The sequence below is a fragment of the Patiria miniata genome, unplaced genomic scaffold (assembly GCF_015706575.1).
Source record: "Patiria miniata isolate m_02_andy unplaced genomic scaffold, ASM1570657v1 HiC_scaffold_20, whole genome shotgun sequence".
In the NCBI taxonomy this organism is placed as follows: Eukaryota; Metazoa; Echinodermata; class Asteroidea; order Valvatida; family Asterinidae; genus Patiria; species Patiria miniata.
The window spans coordinates 23,275,383-23,283,081 of NW_024037059.1; positions in this window are offsets into that span (position 1 = coordinate 23,275,383).

Consider the following 7,699-nt stretch of genomic DNA (forward strand, 5'->3'; position numbering starts at 1 on the left):
TTACATGTACATGTATACTGGTATAACATGTACATGTGTGTATACCGGTATAACATGTACATGTACACTATGCATTTTGGGGATGTGCATGAGCTTCTGGTTTGATCTTTTAGTTTATGGGGTTGGAGTAGGGATGGGGTAGGGGAGGGTGGGGTGGGGTGGGTTGGGGGATAGGGTTGGAGTTAGGGTTTGTGTAAATAGGATGAGTAGGGGAGCTAGGATGGTGGGGCAGGGTGGGGGGGGGTGGGGAGAGGGTTGGAATACTGAGTTTGGGTGGGGTGGGGATTTGTAGGGGTGGGGTGGGAACAGGTAGGGAGAGACAGGTAGGGAGAGACAGGTAGGGAGAGGATGGGCATGGATGTAGGGGTTGGTTAGGAGGGGGTTGGGCAGGGGCGGGATATAGGATCGGAGTAGGGGTTGGGTTGGGGATGTGTATGGGTAGGGATGGGTTGTTGTAGGGGTTGGATAAGGGGAGGGGACAGTATATAGGGATCAGAGTAGGGGTTGCATTTTAGTGATTTTGGATTTTAGTGCCCAAAGTGCCTTCCACTGTAAAAACGTGTACAAATGCTATGGGGAATGGCTGAAAAAAGAAGAAAAAAAATGCAAAACTAGAGATCTATGTCTGTTTGCAACAGAACATAGGGCTTTTCCGCATTATGCTTTTTGTTTTTATCAATAAGACGTCCCAGACTATATGCATGTACAACGTTTAAAATTATACGGTACAAGAATTTTGTAATTTAGCATGTAGCGTCTGTGAGATATATTATCATCAAAAAGAAATAAATCCATATTAAATCAGACGTATCGGCCTCCCTTCATATGCAATTTTGAACCATTCGGACTGATAGTTTTCTCAATATGAAAAATGCACCATTATGATGACGTCACATGCCGTACGATGATGTCATCTTGATAACACTTGTCAATGCACATATTTTGCATTGTGGTCTTGGTTTGTACCAAGCTTGAAGTCAATCCAATGAAAGGAAGTGTTAAATTTTGGAAGGGGAATGTAATTGTAAATAGTAAAAATATAATAAAAAATCATGCGATGACGTCATGGTGACGTCATTTCAGATTTTGCATTCTAGTACCATTATCTAGCTATCTACCAAGTTTAATGACGATCATATTTTCCCTTATATGTGTTTTAAAAAATCGCATTTTTGATAAGGTCATGATGATGTCACACATTTTTCAAAATTTTGTACATATACCTGTTACCTAACAAACATAATACAAAAAGAATTTTGAATTTTGCATCTTGCGTTCGTGAGATATGGCTTAAAAATTAAGGTCCAAAATTTCAAAAAATCATATAAAATCGCACGATGACGTCATCATGACGTCACCTCAATTTTTACCTATAACACACCCCGGTCTACCTTCATACCCAGTTGCAACTCAATCGGACTTACAGTTCTGTAGATATAGGACTTCAACATATGCACGTTTATGATGATGTCACGTGACCTAGGATTACGTCATCATGACATCACACTTTGGGGCACATTTCTGCTATAATGACTATGACTATGCTTACTTTGAATGATGTATGACAAAAGATTAATGGCAAAAGTGGCACTGAGAAAAAAGGTGTACAAAGTCTATGGGATTTAGGCGACAAAAAGAAGAAGAAGAAGAACAAAGAAAAAAATGAGAACAAAGAGAAAGGCTTTTCCGCGTTTGTTGTTACAAACGCAGAGTGGTCGGGCAGGCATTTTTTTCATTAAGCACTGCCGAGTTAAGTTATGAATATTTTTATGTAAGAACAAAGGATCACGAAATTAAATCCTTTCCAGTACAATTAATTATTTTTTGATAAAATTCAGTAACCAATCTCATGTACACATACAAGTTATTTCTGGCTTGATGACGTTATTATAGCGGAAAAAGTGAACATTGTAATGGATATCGTTATTTGGGCTACGAAGATATAGGTCATAGATCAAATGATATAAATTAAATTTGGAATATAGTCGTTTTCAAATTCTCAAAGACGTAACTTCCGGTCTGATGACGTCATGAATTTGAAATCTTGCCAAGTTATTTGTGGTTGATCAATGAATATCAAGGGGTGATTTGGTTAAATTTGAACGGATGTTTTTCAAATAAAAGAAAGTAAACACTGCTTGATGTGCCGCTAGGGGGCGCCGTTTCGAAAAATGACACCATCACAATGTGTTTTGTGTATGGAATCCCTCACTTAACACTATTGTAGTAACCTCCGCGAGGGGCAGGGGTTGGGTGGAGTCTCGTTATCAACTCCGAGGAGGGGAAGTGATCCCGGGTTCCAGGCAAGAAGAAACGAAGAGTCTTGAGCACCGATGTATCCCCAAAATCTACTGGTTTGTTACGAGACTGAGATCCTTGGGACACAAAGTCAACCAACATGCAACAGCGACGAATACAACTTATACAGTGTACGGGAAACACCACGGAAAACCCCCGGAGAGACCCCTACGAGAGAAAAATGCACAAGATCTAGTTCATGAATTTATCCCTCACATACATTTGATGAATACAATTACATTATGATGAAGTACACTATTTAAAGTGAGTCATATTTTAACCTTAAATTTATCTCACAAAATACATGTAATAACAGGTCCGGCCCCCAACACTCACCCATCACTGGAGGGTTTCAGGACAACCTATGTCCCACGGCCGGTGTGCATGTAGGCTAGCAGCCCCCTGCCTGATGTACTATCTAAAAGCCCTGTTTATGCGAGAGCCATCCAGGTCGAGGCCTGGTCTGTTCCAGCTCATTTGGAAAAGGACCGCTGCAACACAGTAAGACGCAAGGGCGCCCTCTGGCCGATAAGGCGATAAATAAAATTAAAAACCCCTACATGTTCCCTGCTTTAAAGTCATATGACCTTGGATGATCCCACTGAAAATACCATTTTCCTATCATGTGTACCCTTCATCGTCATACCCTCATTTACAAAATGATTAAACCTTCTACATTAACTTCTCGGTGATCACACAATCCACTTTACTATTAAACAACTCGGGTGTAAACGCATAAGAGAACACTAACATTTGTGAATACATCAATATGTAAATTACATACACTCATACAAAGAATGCCAGCATAAAGCCGGTTAAGTTTAACAATGAAACACTGAATCAACAATGTGATGAACGGGTCATGTTAGAGCGGCAGGCACTGGTTACAAATCTCCCAGCTGGGAGCAAGGCACAGTGTCCGCCCCCTGAAAAATACATATATACATATGTCCCTAACGCGAACAATGATGCATGACCACCTCTCTAATCTGGCGAATATATCTGGCCATTCCTTCTGCATTAAGGTGGCACCCATCGATCATGTACCTGGGAAGATTCACTCTCGGTTGAGATACCAGACATACCCGAGGTGCCCTTCCAGCCAGCGCCCTGCCGAGCATCATATTAAGACCTTTAGATCACGGAAAATAGCACAATGCGCCTCGGCTGGATACCGTGCACCGCAAGCGTGTCCAAGAACCTCAAAGCTCTCTCAACCACTACCCTGGGTATTGCGATTTTGGCACAAAGATCGTTTGTTCCCAGGTTGATGCATAACAGATCGATACGATCCAAAGCCACCATCTTTCTCAAGTAACGTTGGGGTGTCTCGAGAACCCCATCATATGTTAACCCTGGGTGCCCCTCCACTAATACCGTGTACCCTTCGGTGATACCCAATACGTCATTTAGTGACACGCGGCGTGAGCGTGCCTCCCTGGCAAGCCTTGCTACGAACGAATGGCCGTATATGTACACCACTTGTTTCTCCGCCATGCCTGTACAAAACACTCGCTTGACTAGTGAGCTGATGCAAAAACTGTGCACGAAACCTCGGAGGTACGGGGAGGGATTTTCTCTGTCTGCAACGTACAAAATAAACATGTTTAGTCCCACAGAGCCATTAATACCCAAAAATATGAAACACGTCAGGGTTTATAAAACATAGTTACATCCCTAACTAGGTCTCATCATGGAGGTGGTGAGTACACCAAGTATCCCGTATATTGCACAGGCAATCCTCCAACACTTCACAGACTGCTGAATTAGGTTATAGCGGAAGGCCAGCGCCCGAATCGATTCTTAGCTCTTAGCCGCTCAGAACGCCTCAGGCCTTCACGCGCCCCTGTCGGTGCGCTAGGTCCATCACTCAAAGGAGAGACGGCCTCAGCTGGGATCTTGCTACCACCATCCGTCACGGTTATGGGAGTCTGGTCACTGGGAACTTGTACAACAACAAATTCCTTCTCTGAAAAATGTGAGTCACTGGACTCATCATCAGATTCCTCTGAAAATCCTGCACATGGTAAGTCACGCCAAATCTCCACTTCAGCTTCCGTGCATAGGTCTGCCTCTCGAGGGTCGAGGATCAGCAGCTTTCGGTTGACTACTCTCTCGCTACCCCCCAAAACCGGTCGAATGGTCACCACATCCTGCTCTGGGTTGCATCTGACCACAACATGTGGTGTCTCATCAAACTGGTCACTTAACTTATGCCTGCCTTTGAATGCACAATTTTTGACCAAAACTCTGCTGCCTACTTGTAGCTTCTGGATAGGTTTTACACTTGGCATCGTAGTACCGCTTGTTAGCCTCAGCCGCGCCGATCAGGCGGTCTTTTGCAACCTCATAGGCCTGCTTCAACAGCTCAGCTTGCCGTTGCACATACTCCTCATTCAGATCATGTTGTACATTGCCGACTAAATGGTCTATCAGGATGATTGGCTCCTGTCCAAAGAGAAGGGTCCATGGAGCAACCCCTGTCACACTATGTGGGGTGGTGTTGTACATATGCACAAGGGGGGAAGGAGTTCGGGCCACCTCTTCCGGTCCAACCCATCCAGGGATCTGATTAGGGAGCAGAGGGTTCTATTGAACCTCTCTGTCTGCCCGTTACCCTGGGCGTGGTACGGGCTTGTCCGAGTTTTTCGAATCCCGTACAGTTTACAGAGTTCCCTAACCAGATTGCCCTCAAAATTCCGACCCTGGTCGGAATGGACCTGAAGGGGTACTCCGTAGTGACTTATCCAGTTCTCCACAAGGGCTCGAGCGACAACAGGTGCAGTTTGGTTCCTACAGGGAACCGCTAATGCTTACTTTGTAAAAGCATCTGTCATGATCAACACGTCCTCGAACCCCCCCCACGGCCCCTATCAAGCTTCAAAAAGTCGATGGCCAGGCGTTCCATTGGTCGGAATGCCAACAGGTGTCGCATAGGTGGCCGTATAGTCAGGGTTGGTGCCTTGGAGACAACACATCACAAACACTTTTTTAATATGCTCGCGGACGTGGCCCGACATGCCTGGCCAAAAACACCTTAACCTCAACAGGGCAAGGGTCCTATTGATGCCTTAGTGCCCCCAATTGTCATGAACAGCTTCTAGCATACTACCTCTCAAGCATTTCGGAGTCAAGATTTGGAAGACATCACCCAGAGCTGAATCCTTGTAGGTTCTATAAAGAACTCCATTTCTCTCCACGATTGAAGACCACTCCTTCGTCCATCCATTCACACCTGGTACCGGTAGACCATCTTCGATTTGACCCGGTCTCCAACCATTTGACCATCGCCTCCAAACCACTCGCAGCTGCTCATCTGCCTTTTGCATTAAAGCAAGTTCACCGCATGAATACGAGGGCAGCACCGCTGAAGCTTGGTACCCTTGATCACCATAAGTGGGGTCACCATCACTGGACCCATCTGCTTGGCTCTTTGTCTGTACTGCACAGCGCACTTTGATTGGGACAGACGTACACTTGACTATATCCTGCATAACCCTAACCGTATCAGCAGACTCTGAATTCAAAGGACACCGACTGAGCGCATCTGCGCATTTGTTGGTCCGCCCACTTCGAAACTTCACCTGCATGTCGAATGGAGCCAGTTGCGCAACCCACCTTTGCTCTGTTGCCCCTAACTTAGCATTCTGGAGATGGGCAAGGGGATTGTTATCTGTATACACGGTGAAACGGGCTCCTGGCAGATAATGCCGGAGTTTCTCTGAGACGGCCCACTTAAGAGCCAGCAATTCAAGCTTGAAGCTTGAGAGGTCACTGTAGCTCTTTTCTGCACCGCGCAACCCGCGACTTGCAAAGACAATCGGGTGTACAGCTCCATCATCCCCGACTTGAGCCAAACAGGCACCTAGACCTCTGAGTGATGCGTCAACTTCAACTATGAACCCTCTGTCAAAATGTGGGTAGGCCAACACGGGAGTGCAACATAATTTTGCCTTAAGCTTCTCGAACGCTTCGTCTGCTTCCTTGGACCAGTGAAAGCCCTTCGTACGGTTCCCTGCTTTTTCGCTTGCTTTGGCCCCAGGCCATGCAGGGGTGCAGCAATAGCCGTAAAGCCGGCAATAAAACGGCGGTAATAAGCCACCAGACCTAAGAAAGAGCGCATCTCCTCCCTGCTTGTTGGTGTGGGCCACCTAGCGATCTTGTCTATCTTATCACTGTCCACTGATACCCCCGATTCTGACACAACATATCCTAGATGTTTCACCTGCCTCCTTAACAGGTCGCACTTTGCACCCTTCAACTTAAGGCCATTTTGTATCAATCGGTCGAAAACCACACCCAACCTAGTCAAATGCTCCTCAAAGTCGTTCGAGTGCACCAATATATCATCGAGGTAGAGTACAACCTGCGACAAATTAAGGTCCCCAAAAATACGCTCCATGGTCCTCTGGAAGGTTCCAGGACTATTACTAAGTCCCATGGGTAACCTGGTAAACTCAAACAATCCCCAGGGAACTCGAAAAGCCGTCTTCTCTATCGATTCCTCGTGCATTGCCACTTGATAATATCCATGGGACAGATCCAAAGAGGAGAAGTAACGGGCACCGCCTAAGGCCTCCAATGTCTCCTCGATCCTTGGAAGGGGAAGGCGTCTTTCACTGTTAACCCATTCAGTTTCCTATAGTCTATGCACAAGGGAATAGACCCATCCCGCTTGCGAACTAACACCACGGGGCTAGCATACGGGCTAGTGGATCTTCGTATGACCCCCTTGTCAAGTAACTCTTGGAGCATTCGCTGGACCTCTGGCAAAAGATGTGGTGCGATCCGCCTATATGGCAAGCTCACTGGCTTCCCATCAACGAGGTGTATTTCGTGGGGGATGGGGCCACACTTCCCAACATCCCATGATCCCTTGGAAAATGCCGCGTCATATTTCTGAATCAATGCCGCTACTCGGGTGGCTTCACTGGGGTTCAATCCTTTGAGACTTAGACCTGGGGGCAGCTGGTACTCCGTTCCATCTGGTAAGGTGAAACTCTCCTGCACAGCCTCTGATTGATCTTCACACACCCCGTTGGGGTTCTGTTCAACAGCTGCAGGACAATTTAATATATGAGAGCCCTTAGTGTCCTCTACACTCCCTTTCTCCAGAATCGCCTCATCCATGGACACCCTAATATCCCCTGCACAAGTTGAAGGCTAACTTCCTCCAACATGTCAGCCTCTCTGACAACCGCCAACTTCACACCCGCCGGCACCGTAACCGGTTGGCTACCACGATTGCACACCAGTACATCCATCGAGGGCCCAGCTTGTATTCCCTCGACAATACTCAAGTTTTGAATACCAGGAAAAATCCCGTCATCTGAGCTGAGAGGTGATGCAGGACACCCCTCTACTATGACACAACTTTCTTGTGGTCTCACTACCCTAGCAT